The sequence below is a fragment of the Ursus maritimus genome, unplaced genomic scaffold, assembly GCF_017311325.1.
Source record: "Ursus maritimus isolate PB19 unplaced genomic scaffold, ASM1731132v1 scaffold_11, whole genome shotgun sequence".
Classification (NCBI taxonomy): domain Eukaryota; kingdom Metazoa; phylum Chordata; class Mammalia; order Carnivora; family Ursidae; genus Ursus; species Ursus maritimus.
In genome coordinates this window covers 55,010,063-55,029,889 of record NW_024423453.1, presented here as the reverse complement: position 1 = coordinate 55,029,889, position 19,827 = coordinate 55,010,063, and positions in this window count along the sequence as shown.

Sequence of the window (19,827 nt, the reverse complement as noted above, 5' to 3'; positions counted from 1 at the left end):
GGCTTATCAATATGTCAAATAGTTTCTGCTTCTTACTCATTAGGTCCAATCTGCGTAATAGCATCAACATAATGGGCCAGTATGAAGTCTTGTAGAAGAGAAAGGTGATCAAATTGCCTAGAGAGTAAATTATGGCATAGACCTGGAGGGTTGATATACCCTGGAGGTAGGACAGTGAAGGAGTATTGCTGGCTTTGCCAGCTGAAAACAAACCGCTTTTGGTGGTCTTTATTAACAGGATTGAGAAAAAAAATCAGTTGCCAGATCAATAGGCTCATATAAGTTTCCAAAGGATGTATTAGTTTGTTTAAGTAGTGAAGCCCCATCTGGAACAGCAGCTACATTCAAAGTCACCATGCAGATAAACTTATAAGGCAATATCAGTCTTCAAAATCCATCTCTTTTCTCTATAGGCAAAAGAGTCAAGCTGAATGGGAATGTGATGAAAATCACCACCCTGTGCCTTTCAAGTCTTTGATGTTGGCACTCATCTCTGCAGTCCCTGTAGGAATGTGGTATTGTTTTTGGTTTACTATTTTTCTAAGTATGGGCATGTTTAGTGACTTCATAATAGCCTTCATTCCACAGGTCAGGGAACCAATGGAGGTTATTCTGCCAGTTGCTGAGTCTGTTCCAAGTTGCATCCTGAAACTGGTGAAACTTACGTAGATCAATTTAGAATGTAGTAGACTGCCCATCTCTTTTAGGAACACCATGATCAACTAGCTATGTCATAGGTTTCTGTGAGTAAGACTATTCAGATTACTGCTTTGACTCCACTGTCTTATTTCGGTACCCATGACTACCTTGTCTGTGGTGATTAGATGCTGCCAGTAAGTCCCTGCCACCCAGGATACAATTCTCCTCATTCCATTTAAGGATTCTAGTTCCAGAAAGCATTTTCCATTGTAATTTCTGACCTACAGAGAAAAATAACAGCAGCTATTCAAAATAGCTGGGGCTCCCCTCATAATTCTGTTTCTCTGGTGGGGTGAAAGTTGTGTCCTCTGCATCCTCATGGGAGGGTGAGCAGATCTTATGTGATAAATCAGCTCTAACATTCTAATATCTCGAAGTCTTTGGTTACCTAGAGTCAGTCATATGTGTGATTGGAGTTTCAGAAGCAGAAGATAGAGGCAGTATTAGGGTAAGCAATATTCAAAAAGATAATGACTGAAAGTTTTTTTGAATTAATGGAAGACATGAATATTTGAATTCAAGATGCTTAGTCTCACATTAAATACACACATACACACACACACACACACACACACACACACACACATAGTAAGACACATGACTGTGCAACTGCAGCAAAACATAAAGTTTTTCAAAGAATCAGAAAACAGTTACCTATAAAGGAATAAAAGTTAGACTGTTAGTTGACCCAACAGCAGCAATAGAAGCAAAAGATAATGAAGTAATGTCTTTTAAGTAATGAAACAAAGTAAAAGTCAGTTATTGGCAGATAGTGTACTCAGAAAAAGTCCAATTTGAGAAGATGAGATAATATAGATATTTTCACACACACACACAGTAACTGAGTTAATGAGCATCACCCCCTCATTAAAGGTATTTGTATAGGTTGTAATTCAGAGGGAAGTAAATGGTCCTAAGGGAATGTCAGAGATGTAGGAGAAAAGCAAATGGAAATTTTAGATGTGTTGATAGAAAGGTATTGTCCTGAATTTTAGGAATGAGGGAGGAGAAAGATTACAATTTTTCTTTATAATTTTGATAAGTATAAAAAATCATTAGTCCATTATCATATTCAGCATGTAAGCCATATAGGAAACATGAAACTAAAAATTCAAGGAGGCCCTGGATATTATTCCGTGATGGATGAAACAATTTGATTATTAATCTTTCCTATTTTGTCATTTTACTTTCTTGGAGGCCTGTGTATGGGTCAGTTTTGAGCAACTCTTTTGAAGTGTTGTTATTTCTTTACTGTGACATAGGAAATAATAAAAACAATAAGCATTTGGAAATGAAAAACCTATGTGTTTTTCTGTCTGTCTGTTGATCCATCTGCAACCATCTACATACCTACCTATCTGTATGGCTTTATTCTATTTCTTTATATTCTGCCTTGCTCCAAAATTTTTGGTGTAAGGAATACATCATTGGGAAGAGCTAATTTGGTGAACATGAATCAAATTCATCTAAAATATTGTGTTTCTGAGATTTGAAAATAACATAAAAAATTCTTGTAGGATAGTTGTGTATTTCCTCCCAATTTAATTTTATATTTGTTTTCAGAAATCTTCTTTGGAAAGATGCCTGATTTGGGTTTTATTCCATTGATGTCTGCTATAGTTAAGTTTATCAGAGACATGATGATTTGCCTTTTCTTAAGAGAGAGAGTTAACAAAGTGCCGAATTCAGTGCTGTAAACTCTAAACTTGTGGGATGAATGTATCATCAGAATGTGTATTATATCATATCTGGATATAGCAAATTAGATACAATAATGTGACTATAATATATAATATATTGAAGTGAATATAATATCTAATCAATATGACTTGAACAGTATCAGGTAAAAGTCTGTATAGTTTTAAACTTATAATAAAAAACTTTATATAAAAATATATTAAAAAACTTATAATAAAAAATAAAATAAAAAAACTATATATAGTTGGTTATACAAAAGGAATGTGGTGGACTTTGAACTGGCTTGCTCTCAGACCCCTTAGTGATGACTATGATAATGACTATGACTGTATTGTTTTCACGGTGAGTTGTGTGACCATATTAAAATTGAGCTTTAATGAATTGCCTTTTCAGCTCTTCAATGGACAGTGAAAAAGTAGTATATTACAAATAAAAATTATATTTTGAATGAGATTAGTATATATATATATATATATATATATATAATATATATAAAACAAGTACTTCAGAAAGTATACAGTCTGAAAAAAATCACACTGTATTGCCTAATGTGTATGTGCAAGTATGTATGCATGAAGATCTATCTATTATTTCAAATAGAGAGGTATTCATCTTATTAGGAAGTACACATACATGGTATTTCTACTAAAAATAACAGATGTTGTTATAAGCAGGAAAGATAATTTATGCTTTTAGGAGTCTGTCTATTCCCAGAAGTAAGTATGTTGATACAACCATAGCTTTCCTAGAGATTTCAGCTCTTTTCATGCTACACAGTTATCTAGTTGATTGGGTGCTGATAAATATCAGCATAGTTCTGCCCACAGAAACTCAGTAATGAGGAGGGACTTACACTGCAAAAAGAGAAGCCCATGAAGCCTTTAAAAATGGGCCTTTAGAAAATAGATTAGGGAATATTTTCTTTTTTGTTTATTCTTTATCTCCAACCCCATATTTATTCCCAACTTTCTCAGGACTGATACAACCTCTTTTCAGAAAAATCTAGAAATATATACAGTAAGTATGCCGATTAAATATATAAATACCTACTTATATAACTAGCTATCAAGATTTTGTAGGATATGTTTCCAAAATGGTTTGATTTGTGGTCATATAGATATAGGTACAGAAAAAAACACAACTCTAGTTCATTTGTTATCTTTTGTTTGTAAAAAGTGTTCATTAGGTCTAGAGTGAGTTTAATCTTGCTTGCTGGGATTTTCTGTGCCATTTGAATTTCTACATGGTGAAAGATAATTGCTAGTAGCTTCTCTTAGCTGTAAGCTCCTAAACCTTTGGCTGTGTCCGGGGTAGTGGTTTTTCTTTTTCGGAATACTGGTAGTCAGAATATTCTAGATCAGGGGTTGACAAACTTTTTCTAAGGGCAAGGTAGTTTTAGTATTTTGGCTTTGGAAGCCAAGAGACAAAATTGAGACCATGATATAAGTACTTACAGAACCATTTAAGATGTAACCATTTAAAAATGTATAAAACATGCTTAGCTGGGAAGCCAAAGAGGGGGAAAAAACTCCCCAAAATAAGTGTTTTTGAAATCTGACCTGTGGGTCTTCGTTTATTGATCTCTGTTCTAAATGGATAAATTATTTTGATTCTGCCCCTACCTGCCTCTTCTCCTGCCAAATGATAGAGGCAATGTCCATATATTATATTTTTTCCCTCATTAAATTTTGTTTTAATGGATCTCAAAATTCTGTGACAGATTTTTGGTCAAGTTGTTGCCATTAAAAAGTGCTGATTTTAAAAACTAATAAAACGGCCACAAACACACACACAAAAACCAAATGGTCCACAAAACATTCTCCTTTCCTTCTGAAAGATTTCACGATGCAGTGTTAACCGTTAACCAGTCTTTTACTATTAAACTTAAACGGCCAATTGACACAAATTGTTCTGAGACTGTTCTTCCACCACTCGTAAGCCTGGGATGGCAGGTATTGGGGATAATATTTAGCCTTCTGAGCTTTCTGGGCAGACTCGGTGACCTTGCCAGTTCTAGCTGCCTTCTTGTCCACTGCTTTGATGACACCCACAGCAACCGTCTGTCTCATATCATGAACAGCAAAACAGCCCAGAGGAAGATTGTCAGAGAAGCTGTCAACACACATAAGCTTGCCAGGAACCATATCAATGATGGCAGCATCACCAGATTTCAAGAACATGGGACCATCTTCCAGCTTTTTTTCAGAATGATGATCTGTCTTTTCCTTCAGCTCAGCAAACTTGCATGTCCTGGTATTCTTGGAGTGGGACTTTAGCAGAGCAGACCTCTCCCTTCCTTAGATTAAGAATTATTTTATAGCATGTTATAATCTGACTTCATTAGCAAAGGTAGACTAGGTTACTATTCTGGAGTTATAATAATAATGATATAATAATAATAAAAATAATAAAAATGCATGGGTGATTTGGTGTGGGGTAGTAAAGACATTATATCCATATATAGTAATGATTTTAAGTACTTTTTATATTTGAAGTCTTCCTAGTTCAGAAAAATCTAGAGACTCGCACATTCATGATTTTGTGAAAAAAATCAGACTTGTGAACAATTTTATAGGAAATTATTAGAATCAGTCTCTTCAAAAATTATTTTAACTCAAACTACCCAGTGAGAAGAGGATTCCAGTAGAGCTAACTGAAATATTACAGGTAGTTTCTATGTATTTTACCTAATTTTTTTACGTTGTTTTGCTTTCCTTAACCTAATGTATGTTTGTCTCCTTGGAGCTTTTTTCCTTGCTTTTCTTTCTTATGTTACTTAGAAATGAATTTTTATTTCACTTATTTGACATTAGAAATTCTAAGAAAATTATATGGAATTTAGTATTTTATCCTCTTTCTGATAATAAAAGATAGATTTATCTGATGAAGAATCTAAGGCATGAGAGCATTAGGAGCATGGATTTAGAAATGTTGAAGGACACCTGGGTGGTCAGTCTGCTAAGCGTCTGCCTTTGGCTCCGGTCATGATCCCAGGGTCCTGGGATACAGTCCCACATTGGGCTCCTTGCTCAGTGGGGAGCCTGCTTCTCCCTCTGCCTGCTGCTCCCCCTGCTTATTCTCTCTCTCTCCCTCTCTCTCTCTCTGACAAATAAATAAATAAAGATCTTTAAATTAAAAAAAAAATTGAAATGCAGAATTTTGGGGCACCTGGGTGGCTCAGTCGGTTAAGTGCCTGCCTTTGGCTCAGGTCATGATCTCAGGGTACTGGGATTGAGCCCCACATCAGGCTCCCTGCTCAGCAGAGAGTCTGCTTTCCCCTCTCCCTCTGCCTGCCACTTCCCTGCTTCTGCTCTGTCTCTTCCTCTGTCAAATAAATAAACAAAAAATCTAAAAAAGTTGATAAGAAATGTTGAATTTAAGTTAAAAGAAACATTTATTAGTTTATTTCAATGAAAGTTTTTTTTACATATAGTTGGTAAAAATTGGTCTAATAAACTCATCAGCTTTGTTATTTTGCATGAATTTTGAAAAGTGTCTAAACATTTATAAATTATGCCATTAATCTATTGGGGATTTGTTTGGATTGAAGATAAGAGCAGTTTCCTTTCTGTAAGGATGGATCTCCTCTATACCAATTTTCTTCCTTTTTAAGGGAATATTTTTTCTATCCTCTACCCAGGGCTATACTTGTGAACATACATAAATCCCTGTAATTAAAAAAATTTTGAAAAATATCATGTAAAAAAGGATCAGGTAATGTAACTATGTTTATAACTGAACAAATCGTTAATTTTGTGACATTGCTTGTGAGGATACCACTTGGCGATCATTCATTGACAGGATTTCATTAGGCTTCAGTACATCTTTCCTGGCCTCATGGTTGGGAATTAAAGAAAGATGTTTGTTTCATTAAAACTCCCTTTTGAGGTCGGCAATGCTAAATATTTTAGAGAGCACATACCAAACTGATGACTAAAAGCATTCATCACAGCTGCCTTACCAAATTTGAGTGGGTATAGAAATATTTTGGGGAATGAAAAATAAAGTCTTCAGAGAAAAATCCCCCAAATATGAAAATATTTTCCCTTCCTACCAATTTCAGGAAATTCTTAATGGAGAATTAGACTTTTCTTTTTCCTTACCAGACCTGAAACTAACAGATTAGACTGAGAGCAAAAAGACTCCAAGGAAATGCATGTCATTCAGAGGATTTTTGCAAAAGGTTTTCCAGATAACATAGGAAAGCCATCCACCAATTACCCTAAAAGGTTCTTGGCACTGCTATGAGGTCTGTCTCCTAGAACTGTTGCAGAGGTCCATCAGCCGTCTCCCCAGAACACCTGATTTTTTGGCTATAGAGGCTCTACCTCATCCCACAGGTCTCACCTCTTCCTGGCTGAGGGTGGCCAGATGGGACACTCTGGGGCAGAGTTCAGGCTTTTCTTTAAGCCCAAGGACCAGAGGGGAAACAATGTCAGAAGTCACCCCCATCTGCAGCCATCTGTAGAGGCCTTGCTTAGCTTTCCCCTACCCCCAAGGCTGGCTCCTGACACATGGTTTGAGGGCCCAGGCCACCACGCGTCCACTCCTTCTCATGTGAGGCACAGTGTGCACTGTGATTCAGGCAAAATGGGAATTAAATGTTAGATCCAACTTTTGGGGAGATGGGTTAAATTAAAACTCCGAGTATGTGGGTCCTCCATTGCCTATTGGGATCTTCTTTCTTTCATTCTTTCTTTCTCTCTCTCTCTCTTTCTTTCTTTCTTTCTCCCCCCCCCTCTGTCTCCTTCTCTTTTTCTTTTGGAATGTTGCGTGAAACCATTTTTTTTTTAAGTATTTAAATTCCAGTTAGTTAACCTACAATGCATTATCAGTTCCAGGTGTACAGTATAGTGATTCAGCATTCCATACATCACTTGGTGCTCATCACAAGTGCACTCCGTAATCCCCACCACCCACCTCCCTTCTAGTAACCATCAGTTTGTTCTCTGTAGTTAAGAGTCTGTTTCTTGTTTTTCCTCTTTCTCTTTTTTCCCCCTTTGCTTGTTTGTTTTGTTTCTTAAATTTCACATCTAGTGAGGGATTTCTGTTTCTTAAATAAGAAATTTTATCCCCCCTCTTTGTCTGGTTTCTGATTAGAGCCGTTGGTATTCAGTCTCCATCACCGGGAGATGAAGGGCTCAAAAAGCTTTCTTGGGGTGGGGGGAAGAGTGAATAAATTAATAAATAAATCCATAAGAAGTTTCCCTATGGTCAAGCTCATTGACATTTCTCTTCTTCATTTTATTATATTTAGTCCTTTGTCAATAATCTATACCACTCAGAAATCTAGAAAAATTTCTGTGAGAGACACTATTTACTTTAATAGTGAAGTTTAAGTAGGTCTGCATAGCACAAAGACTTCAGTTTTAAGAAAAGTGCATTGGAAATATACCAATTCAAGAATAGGGTGTTAGTCAAAATCATCAGTAAATACTTGAGAACTACTATTATCATTAATGAAATATCATCTTGGAATAATTCTACTTCTTTCATGTTATGTTCCTTTTCTTACTGAGCAGGATGCTGAACCTGACAAAATCATCAGAAAGGAAAAGAAAAAGGTCAATTTTCAAAGATCAGAAAGAATAACAATGGTATGATCTGCTATTTTCTGTTGAGAAGGAGTTAAAAGAAAATTTAAACTCTGGAATAAAGAACCTGGAAGATTTTTAAAAAATCATGTAAAAGTAACTCATTAAAATTCCAAGTTGAAATGGTAGGGTTCATTGCCTCCTTTAAAGCATCGGAGGGACATTGCTGAGGTAAAGATGTGATTCTATATTCTATGGGTAAAGAATAATGATAAAAAACATTAATGACTCAGTATAGCTTAGAGAATACAGTCAATACATAATTTTGTATGGTGACAGATGGTAAGTGCACTTTCTGTGGTGAGCATTTTATAATGTATATAAATGTCAAATCACTATATTATACACCTGTAAACCAATATAATATTATAGGTCAACTATGCTTCAGTTAAAAATTAAAAGACTTCTGGGGAAGATGGCGGAGTAGGAGGACCCTAAGCTCATTTTGCTTCATGGATACAACTAGAACACACCCACACCAATGTAAATAACCCAGAAAATGACCTGGAGAACAGCCTTTCCACAGCTAAATTTAGAAAACAGTCCACATCGAAGAGGATAGGGGATGATGGAGGTGTGGTCAGGAGACAAACTGATGTGCAGGACTTTTGGCAGAAGGGAAGGATACTGTGGGCACAGAGAGAAGAGAGGAGCAGATCCCATACCAGGCATCCCAGACATGGGGAACTCACACTGGGAAGACAGATCTCTATTAACATTTGGGTTTAGAACCAAAAGGCCTTGATTTTGTAAGTTCTTACAATCAGCAAGGCTTAACAGCTGAAATTTTAAAATTCAGAGGGCTCAACTATGGGAGAGCTGGAGGGAGAGAGGAAACAGTCTCTATCCTTGAAGAGATAGCACAACAAACAGCCCCACTGAGATACAGCATAGAAGCAGCAGTTTGAAAAACACCTAGGGTGTATGGATAGAGATTTGTTTACTAATCTGAGAGCTGTGCTGGAGAGGCAGGGATCTTTGGGAGACTTTCCTAATAACAAAAGAGCTGGAAGGCACCATTTCCTTTACCTGCCTACCAGCCTACATACGTGGACACCTGCGGGAACCAGTGTAGCAGGAACACTCTCCACCTAGCTTGTCCACAGCATGCTCCACCTCTGCACACTTCTGTGGATCTGCCACCTCCACCCCAGCTGGCCTTGGCAGTTTTCCTGGGCAGCTGCAGCTCCTCTTCTGTAGTGGACCTTGTTGGCTTTTGTGCTTAGCCCCCATATTCTCCTCCAGACTCACCCCATCCATTGGCAGGAGTTTTCTAAAGCTGTTGCAGGTCCCCTCCTGCAGCAGACCAATGCAAACCTTGCTAACAATGCGTGCCTGCCCCTGTGTTCTCTTGCAGACCTGCCTTCGGTGGAAGTCAATCCAAAGTGGCAACATGAGCCTAGCAGTGTATTAGCAGCTCAGCAGGCCAGTACCAGTCCACAGTAACTCCTGTCCTGGGGAGAGGGTAAGATAACCACACATACCAGTCAGCTCCAGCAGTGGGCTGGGGGCAGACATCTGGTCTGACTGCAGGCCCTGTCCACCAATGAAAGCTTCTACGAGGACAACACAGGGAGAGCACCCTGCAGTTCACTGCTCCTGCAGCCCTGCAGCTCTTGCAAATGCCTGGTTTGACTCAACTCAAGCCCAAGGCAGCCCCAGATTGGCCCACTAACAGCACAGGGACCAAACCCTGCCACAGCAGGCAAAGAGAGCCATTGCAGATAACTGGGCTGAAGGCAAATGTGGCAAATATGGTTTAGTCACAACAATCGGGTGCACGCAATACTCATAGGAGATGCTCATGAAGTACCATGTTCTGATGAACAGGGAACATTGCACTACAAGACCTCTTCTTCATAAGGCCACTTCTTTTAAGAGCAGGAGGTGAGCTAACTTTCCTAACATGGAAACAGACACAGAGAGCTAATCAAAATGAAAAGACAGAAGACTATGTCTCAAATGAAAGACAGGACAAATCACAGCAAGAGAGCTAAATGAAATGGAGATAAATACTATGCCTGGTAGAGAATTTACAGTAATGGTCATAAAGATACTGGACTTGAGAAAAGAGTGGAAGACTTCAGTGAGATACTCAACAAAGAGAACTCATGAAAAAGAACCAGTTAGAGATGAAGAACTGAATAACTAAAATTAAAAATACTCTAGAGGGAATAAATAGTAGACTAGAGGAAGAAGAAGAAGAATGGGTCAGTGAGGACAGGGTATTAGAAAACATCAATCTGAAAGGGGAGAGAAAAACAGAATAATTAAAAATGGAAGTAGATAAGGGAACTCAACAACACCATCAAGTGTAATAACATTCACATTATAGGGATCCCAGAAGGAGGAGAGAAGGGGAGGGGGCAGAAAACGTATTTGAAGATATAATAGCTGAAAATTTCCTGAATCTGAGGAAGAAAACAGAAATCCAGATCCAGGAGGCACAGAGAGTACCCACCAAAAACCCCAAGGAGGTCTACACCAAGACACATAGTAATTAAAATGGCAAAAGGTAATATTAAGGGAGAATTTTAAATGCAGAAAGAGAAAAGAAAACAGTTACATATAAGGGGGAACTCCAGAAGGTGATCAGTGGATTTTTCAGCAGAAACTTTGTAGGCCAGAAGAGAGTGGCATGATATATTTGAAGTGCTGAAAGGAAAAAAAAAAACCTGCACCCAAGAATATTCTATTTAGCAAGGCTATCATTCAGAATAGAAGGGATAAAGCTAAAGGAGTTCGTGATCAGCCTTACAAGAAATGTTGAAGGGGCTGTTTGAGTGGAAAGGAAATACCATAAGAAGGAGTAAGAAAAGTAGGAAGCACAGAAGCAGTAAGTATGTCTATAAAAATCAGTCAAGGAATTCATAAAATAAAAGATTGTAAATTGTGACACCATGTACCTAAAACATGGTGGGAGGAGAATAGTAAAAATTTAATGCTTTTAGAGTGGGTTCAAGCATAAGTGACCATCAACTTAATATAGACCTCTATATGCATAAAATGTCAAATATAAACATAATAGTAACCACAATTCAAAAACCAGTAATAGATATGCCAAAAAAAAAAAAAATCCAAGTATATCATTTAAAGAAAGCCAGCAAAGTGAGAGAAGAGAGCAAGAGAAGAAAGGAACAGATAAGAACCACAGAAACAACCATAAAACAAGTAAAAAAGGCAAGAAGTACATATCAGTAATTACTTTGAATGTAAATGGACTAAACAATCAGGACCACAGGGTGATGGAATAGAAAAAAGCAAGACTCATCTATGTGCTGCCTACAAGAGACTCATTTTAGACTTAAAGACACATACAGATTGAAAGTGAAAGGATGGGAAAGCATTTATTATGCAAATGAAAGTGCATAGAAAGTGGGGGTAGCAATACTTGTATCAGACAAAATAGACTTTAAAACAAAGCGACAAGGGCATTATACAATCATAAAGGGAATGATCTAACAAGAAAATAATAATGATTGTAAATATTTATGCACCCACCATGGGAGCACCCAAATACACAAAGCAGCTAATAACAAACAGAGGAATTAATTGAAAGAATTACAAGAACAGTAGGGGACTTTTAACATCCCATTTACATCAATGGACAGATCATCTGAACAGGTAATCAAGAAGGAAACAGTGGCTTTGAATGACACATTGGACCACGTGGATCTAACAGGTATGTTTGGAACATTCCATCCTAAAACAGCAGAAAACACATTCTTTTCAAGTACACATGGAACATTCTCCAAAAGAGATCACATTTTAGGCTACAAAGCAAGTCTCAAGAAATTCAAAAAGATCTACCTCATACCATGTTTTTTTTCTGATCACAATGCTATGAAACTAGAAATCAATCACAAGAAAAAATCTGGGAAGAACACAAACACATGGAGGTTACATAACGTGCTACTAAACAATTAATGGGCTAGCCAAGAAATCAAAGAGGAAATTAAAAAATACGTGGAGACAAATGAAAATGAGAACACAATGGACCAAAATCTTTGGGATGCAGCAAAAGTGGTTCTTAAGAGGGAAATTTATAGCAATACAGGCCTACCTTAAGAAGCAAGAAAAATCTCTAATAAACAACCTAACCTTACACATACAGGAGCTAGAAAAAGAAGAACAAAGAACAAAACTAGTAGAAGGAAGGGAATAATGAAGATTAGAGCAGAAATAAAGAGAAACTAAAAAAACACAACAAATCAAGGAAACAGGAACTTTCTCTGAAAAGATCAACAAAATTGATAAACATTTAGCCAGATTCATGAGAGAGAGAGATAGAGAGGACTCAAATACAAAATCAGAAATGAAAGAGGAGAAATAACAATTGACACCACAGAAATACAAAGGATATGAGAGAATATTATGACAAATTGTATGCCAACAAATTGGACAACCTAGAAGAAATGGAAAAATTCCTAGAAACATGTAACTTCCCAAAACCGATCAGGAAGAAATAGAAAATTTGAACAGACCAATTACCATCAATGAATTTGAATTAGTAATCAAAAAATTCAGAACAAGTAGAAGTCCAGGACCAGACAGCTTCACAGGTGAATTCTATCAAATACTTGGAAAAAAGTTAATGTCTATTTTTCTCAAACTATTCCAGAAACTAGAAGGGGAAGGAAAGTTTCCAAATTCATTCCATGAAGCCAGCATTACCCTGAAACCAAAAGCAGATAAAGACACTACAGAAAAAGGGATGCACAGGCCAGTATCTCTGATGAATATAGATGCAAAGATCTTCAACAGAATATTAGCAAACTGAATCCAACGATAGATTAAAAAAATAATTCACTGTGAATAGGTGGGCTTTATTCTTGGGATGCAAGGGTATTCAGTATTCACAAACCAATTAACATGATCCATCACATCAACAAGAGAAAGGATAAACACCATATGATCATTTCAATAGATGGGGAAAAAGCATTTGACAAAGTGCAACATCAAATCATGATAAAAACCCTCACCAAAGTAGGTTTAGAGGGAATATACCTCAACATAATAAAGACCAAATATGAAAAACCCATAGCTAACATCATACTCAGTGGTGAAAAACTGAGAACTTTTCCCCTAAGATAGGAATAAGACAAGGATGTCCACTTTCACCTCTTTTATTCAACATAGTACTGGAAATCTTAGCCACAGCAATCAGACAAGAAAAAGAAATAAAATGCAGGGTGCCTGGGTGGCTCAATTGGTTAAGTGTCTGCCTTCAGCTCAGGTCATGATCCCAGGGTCCTGGAATTGAGCCCTTCATTGAGCTGCTTGCTCAGCAGGGAGCCTGCTTCTCCCTCTCTCTCTGCCTGCCACACCCCTGCTTGTGCTCTCTCTCTTTCTCAAATAAATAAATAAATAAATAAATAAATAAATAAAAATCTTTTAAAAAATGCATCCAAATTGGTAAGGAAGAAGTGAAATTTTGACTATTTGCAGATTACCTGATCTATATATAGAAAACCCTAAAGACTCTGCCAAAAAAATAGTGGAACTGATGAATGAATTCAGTAAGGTCACAGGATTCAAAATCAATGTACAGAAATGTGTTGCATTTCTATACACTAATAATGAAGTAGCAGAAAGAGAAATTAACAGTTCCATTTACAGTTGCACCAAAAATAATAAAATAAGTAGGAATAAACTTAAGGAGATGAAGGAACATATCATGTGAAAACTATAAAACAGTGATGAAAGAAATTGAAGATTCCATAAGCAAATGGAAAGGTATTCCATGCTTCTCGATTGGGAATACAAATGTTAAAATATCCATACTACCCAAAGCACTCTACAGATTTAATGCAATCGATATCAAAATACCAACAGCATTTTTCACAGAACTAGAACAGAGTTGCATGGAACCACAAAAGACCCCAAATAGTCAAAGCAATCTTGAAAACGAACAAAACTGGAGGTATCCCAGTCTCCTATTTCAAATTGGCACAAAAATAGCACAGAATAATGGAACAGAATAGAGAGCCCAGAAATAATGCCATGATTATATGGCCAATTGATCTTTGACAAAGTAAAAATGACTATGCAATGGGAAGAAGACAGTGTCTTCAACAAATGGTTTTGGGAAAACTGGACAGCTATATGCAAAAGAATGAAATTGGACCACTTTTTTACACCATATACAAAAATAAACTGAAAATAATTAAAGACATAAATGGAAGATTTGAATCTATAAAAATCCTAGGAGAGAGCATAGGCAGTATTTTCTCTGACTTTGGCTGTAGCAGTTTTTTTCTAGATACATCTCCTGAGGCAAGGGAAACAAAAGCAAAAATAAACTGAGACTACATCAAAATAAAAAGCTTCTGCATAACAAAGGAAATAAACTAAAAGACAAGCTACTGAATGGGAGAAGGTATTTGCAAATGGCATATCCGATAAAAGGTTAGTATCCAAAATATGTAAGGAACTTATAAAAGTCAACACCCCTAAATCCCAAATAATCCAATTGAGAAATGGGCAGAAGACATGACTGGGCATTTTTCCAAAGAAGACACAAAAGACCAACAGACACATGAAAAGATGCTCAACATCACTCATTGTCAGGGAAATGCAAATCAAAACTATAATGGGATATCACCTCATACCTGTTAGAATGGCTAAAATCAAAAACACAAGAAAAGTGTTGGTGAGGATGTGAAGAAAAGGGAACACTCATGCACTGTTGGTGGGAGTGTGAATTGGTGCAGTCACTGTGGAAAACAGTACGGACGTTTCTCAAAAAATTAGAATTACCATATGATTCAGGTATCCCATTAGTGGGTTTTTACTCAAGGAAAACAAAAACATTAATCTGAAAAGATCTGTGCACCCTATGTTTACTGCAGCATTATTTATAATAGCCAAATTATGGGAGCAACCCAAGTGTCCATAGATGAATGGATAAAGAAGATGTAGTATATACACAATGGAATATTACTCAGCCATAAAAAGAATGAGATCTTACCATTTGCAACAACATGGTTGGATGTAGAGGGTATAACGCTAAGTGAAATAGAGAAAGACAAATACCGTATGATTTCAATCATGTAGAATTTAAGTAACAAAGGAACAAAGAAAAAACAGACAAAATGAAAAACAGACTCTTAAATAGAGAGAACACATTGATGGTTACCAGAGGAGAGGTACATAGGTGGAAGGGTGAAATAGGTGAAGGAGATTAAGAGTACATTTACTGTGATGAGTACTGACCAATGCAGAGAATTGTTGAATCACTATATCGTGCACCTGAAAATAATATAACACCATAAGTTAATTATATTGAAATTAAAATTTAAATAAGATAAAATCACAAAACAAAATGCAAAGTCTGACTCCCAAAGGGAAAAGTTTTTAAAAATGACAAGTATATTTACTGAATGCAAGGTTATGTTAAAACCTTCACATTATCTGATTTTATTCTTGGTACTAACCTCTAAGATATTATTATCCCTGTTTTGCAGATGAGAAGTAGAATTCACAGAGGTTAAGGGGGGGGTCTCAACAGGAAAAAAATGGCACATTCAAAAAGAAATTGAAGAAAGTGTGAGAAAAGGAGTCTTTCAAAGTCATGGACAGAATTCAGGGGATCATCAAAGCAGGTGAGGTGCAGCAATGGCAACAGGGTGCATTAATGAATGGAAGTCATGACCACCGGGGAGATGTGAAATTTGCTGTTGAGAGGTGATTCTCCATGTATTTCTTATTGTTCTGCATGCCTTGAGAGCAAAAGCACCGACAGCTTTTGTTCTAAATTATGATTTTAAAAATGCTGTACAGTGAACAGCCTTGGGGAATAGAAGCTTTGTCTTCTAGAGTAAAGACCAGGTTTGTTTACTCTCCAGTGTAATAAAGATAATGTCTTCCTTCAGGGCAAAGGGGCAGGTTTTCCTGCAGCCCATTATAAAAGACTTGAGTTTTTTTTTTTTTTAAAGATTTTTATTTATTTATTCGACAGGATAGAGACAGCCAGCTAGAGAGGGAACACAAGCAGGGGGAGTGGGAGAGGAAGAAGCAGGCTCATAGTGGAGGAGCCTGATGTGGGGCTCGATCCCATAATGCCAGGATCACGCCCTGAGCTGAAGGCAGACGCTTAACCACTGTGCCACCCAGGCGCCCCGAGACTTGTTTTTTAAGTTGAAGTTTCCTTAGTTGTGACATAAACCCACTCTGTGTACAGCGTGTACCTGGATCCTGTATCTCCCTTGTGGAGCATGGTCCCAGGGAATTAACACACATGGTGTTTATGCTATTCTAGTTATAGTGTGAATAATAAAGTCCTTTGTTTCTCACCTGAGCATCTCATGTTTTTTTCCAGCATCCATGAAGCTAAGTCAGAGTAAATGGTTAGCTTGCAGATAGGATGAGATCTCAGCCCTTTTATGGTTCTTGACAGGAATAAAGAAAGGGAGTGGTTTTCAGAATACTTTGAGAGCTATCGCTGCTGGGCAGTAGATGTCCAATAGCAACCATTTACAAACTATGGTCTAGCAGAGAAAGAATTAGGTAGAAATGGGTCCTGCCTGCTTAGCCTTCTAAGTGCTCCTTAAAGTTTCTGTGGCTCCCCATGATTACTTTGTCAATGTCTCCAATGAGTAGTAGAGTCATTTTGTGAAATATATATGAGAAGTGTTATGTGCATACTATTTTCAGGTATTATTTACTCATGTGACTCAGATAGTCTGTGCTTTTATTCTTTATTTTCCTGAAGATTGAACATGAAAGTGACAGCTAAGGGAAAAATTAGAGAAAAGTGGGACTGAATAGAGATGTAATTTTTTTTTAAACATTTTTTTAAAGATTTTTTATTTATTTATTTGACAGAGATAGAGACAGCCAGCGAGAGAGGGAACACAAGCAGGGGGAGTGGGAGAGGAAGAAGCAGGCCCATAGCGGAGGAGCCTGATGTGGGGCTCGATCCCACAACGCCGGGATCACGCCCTGAGCCGAAGGCAGACGCTTAACCGCTGTGCCACCCAGGCGCCCCTAGAGATGTAATTTTGATACTAGATGAAATTACCACATGTCATTACATTTCCAAACTGACAATTCTACTTAATCATCCTGTCTTGAGTAGTTCCTACTCAGATTCCTTTTGCAAGGATGCATGTAGGGCCACATGACTCTTCTTGGTATTCACCCTCCTATCTCATTATTTTGTTACCCAACAAAGCCAGTCCCTCAGCCCATATGTACCATGCTCATTTCCATCTTTAAGCCTTAACTTATGTATTTTTACTTATCCATAATGTTATATCAGGAATTGCCATTGACTGCTACTAACAAAGAGATGACAATGGCTTTAAAAAGAGATTTTTTTTCTCTGTTAAGGAAGTCCGGAGATAGGGAGTTTATTGCTGCTGTGGCTACTCTTTTGTACCATGAGGGACATAGCTCCTCTATCATGCTCCACTGTATCTGGTGTGTGGCTTATATTCTTAAGGTTATTTCATTGGCTGCTGATGCTCCAGCCATCATGGTCATATTAAGAAGAGGAAAAAAAGGTAAATATATACCATTTCAGTTGTATTTCCTCCCTTTAAGGAGGATTCTTAGAAATTCCACCAACTTCTGCTTATGTCTCAATGGCCAAACTTGTTACAAAGCCATGCATACCCACAGGGTTGTTAGTAAATACAGGCTCTTAGTTGGGCACATTGCACTGTCCTTTAATACAGGCAGTGATAAGGAAGAATGGGCTAATGGATATGGAGGTGGCAATTATCAATCTCCTCTACATATACCTTCTTCCTTGTCTTAATTTAAATTCTCTTTATCCTCCAAATTCAGTTTATGGTCCATCTTTTCATGAAGGCTTCTCAACTCCAGTTGTGTAACCCTAATGCATCTATCTCCTGTTGGACTCTGAATTATAAATTTATTTCGTAATTGTCCAGGTCAAGAGCATTCTTTGTTTCACCCACCAGACTGAAAGTCCCTGGACGTAGGAACTGTTTTAAATGCCTTTGTACCTTCTTAAAGCATACATCTACCTTCTGCATAAGCAGATGTTCAGGAATATTTGTTGAATAAAGAGGGCATTATAACAGCCCTGACCTTATATTAAATGCTTAGTAGTTGGATAGAAATAAAGAGGATGGGAACATGAAAGTTCGTATAGAATGATTGGGATGTGGTGAGTTTCTATCTTAGCCCTCCATGATTCAGAATTTCTGCTGATTGTTTCATAAATGCAAATACCATATATGGCCAAGAATAGACCTTGGAAAATGTTGCTTCTGTTTTGATCAGATAACTAAAGTCATAGGATTTTTTCTATGCGTGTAGAAAAGAAGATAGGCATATTATGTTATCTTCTTGTAGAAACTTGTTCAGAGCTGAGTGTAAGTGATTCTTATTTCTGCTATGAATTACAGAGTTTGTTCCTTTTTTTTTTGCCTACATTTACAAAGCTATTTCAGAGTTATTTAAGATGATGGGGAAGTGTAGATAGATGGAATATTAATTTTACTTAATCATTAGCTTTTTTTTTTTTAAGTAGGCTTCCTGCTAGGCCTGAACTCACCACCCTGAGATCAAGACCTGAGCTGAGATCAAGATTTGGATGCTTAATGGGCTGACCCACCTGCACCCCAAGTTCGTTTGTTTGTTTTTTAATGCTCTATAACCTCTGATAAAGGCAAGCAAAATTGAATTTAATTAGATTAAGTTAATTGGTTGACTAGATTATTGACATGTGATAAAGCAATTATTTCTGATGCTCTTTATAACAATTTATTGTTTCTTTAACAAGGCAAAATTTCAAAAGGTTAACTGTAGCTGTTCAAATGGCAAAAAGGATCTATTAGCTCCTGGAGAAATACCCAGAGATTTTAGAAGAGGAAGATAATCAATTTATAGCCAAAGCCTTAAGAATTTAGGTTTTAATGGTTTGGCAGACCTTTAGTTCCAACCCTGAGGGTAAATGTAATGTCTCATTACTTTAAAATTTTTTTTTTTAAAGATTTTATTTATTTACTTGACAGAGAGAGACAGCCAGCGAGAGAGGGAACACAAGCAGGGGGAGTGGGAGAGGAAGAAGCAGGCTCCTAGCAGAGAAGCCTGATGTGGGGCTCGATCCCAGAATGCCGGGATCACGCACTGAGCTGAAGGCAGATGCTTAGTGACTGCACCACCCAGGCGCCCCTCATTACTTTTAATTTTTAATCAATTTTAATGTAGTAGAAAAATTAATTGGTGTTAATGAAGTGTCTCAGGTAGAGTTATCAACTGAACATATTTACTGATTCTAATAATATAACAGATTTGAGACTATTTATTGGTAACCTAGTTACCAAAATTTGAAGTATATTAGAATTAGAAAATTGCTATGGACACTTTCTGGAAGCACAGATTAAATATCAAATGATTTCCAGATGACACTTTGAAGCTTCTTAGTAACAATATCTGGCACCATATCTATAAATTGTAGTGAGAGCTAAGAATAGTCTTTAATAGGCTACTAGCCTCCAAATCCAGGATGTACTTTGTTTTCAACATTAATATCTGCCTTTTTATTTATCCCAAAATGATGTTTTAGGTGATAAAACTCATCTTGCTTAAATATTACACTGTTTAACAGCATGGCAAAAATGCCTTATGCTTGGATGTGCTCAGTAAATATTTATTAAATGTTTTTTCAATTTTATGTTTAAGGTGATTTCAGATAAAACTCTATATTAAAATCATAGCATATAACAAGAGATGATAAGAAAAAGAATAAATGTTGAAGTGAAAATGGACCAGCTTAGTTTCCACTATGATACATGGGCCATTACTTGATATGAGATGAGAGAAAAGACCCAGATTCTAAGATCCAGGATTTTATTTCTGA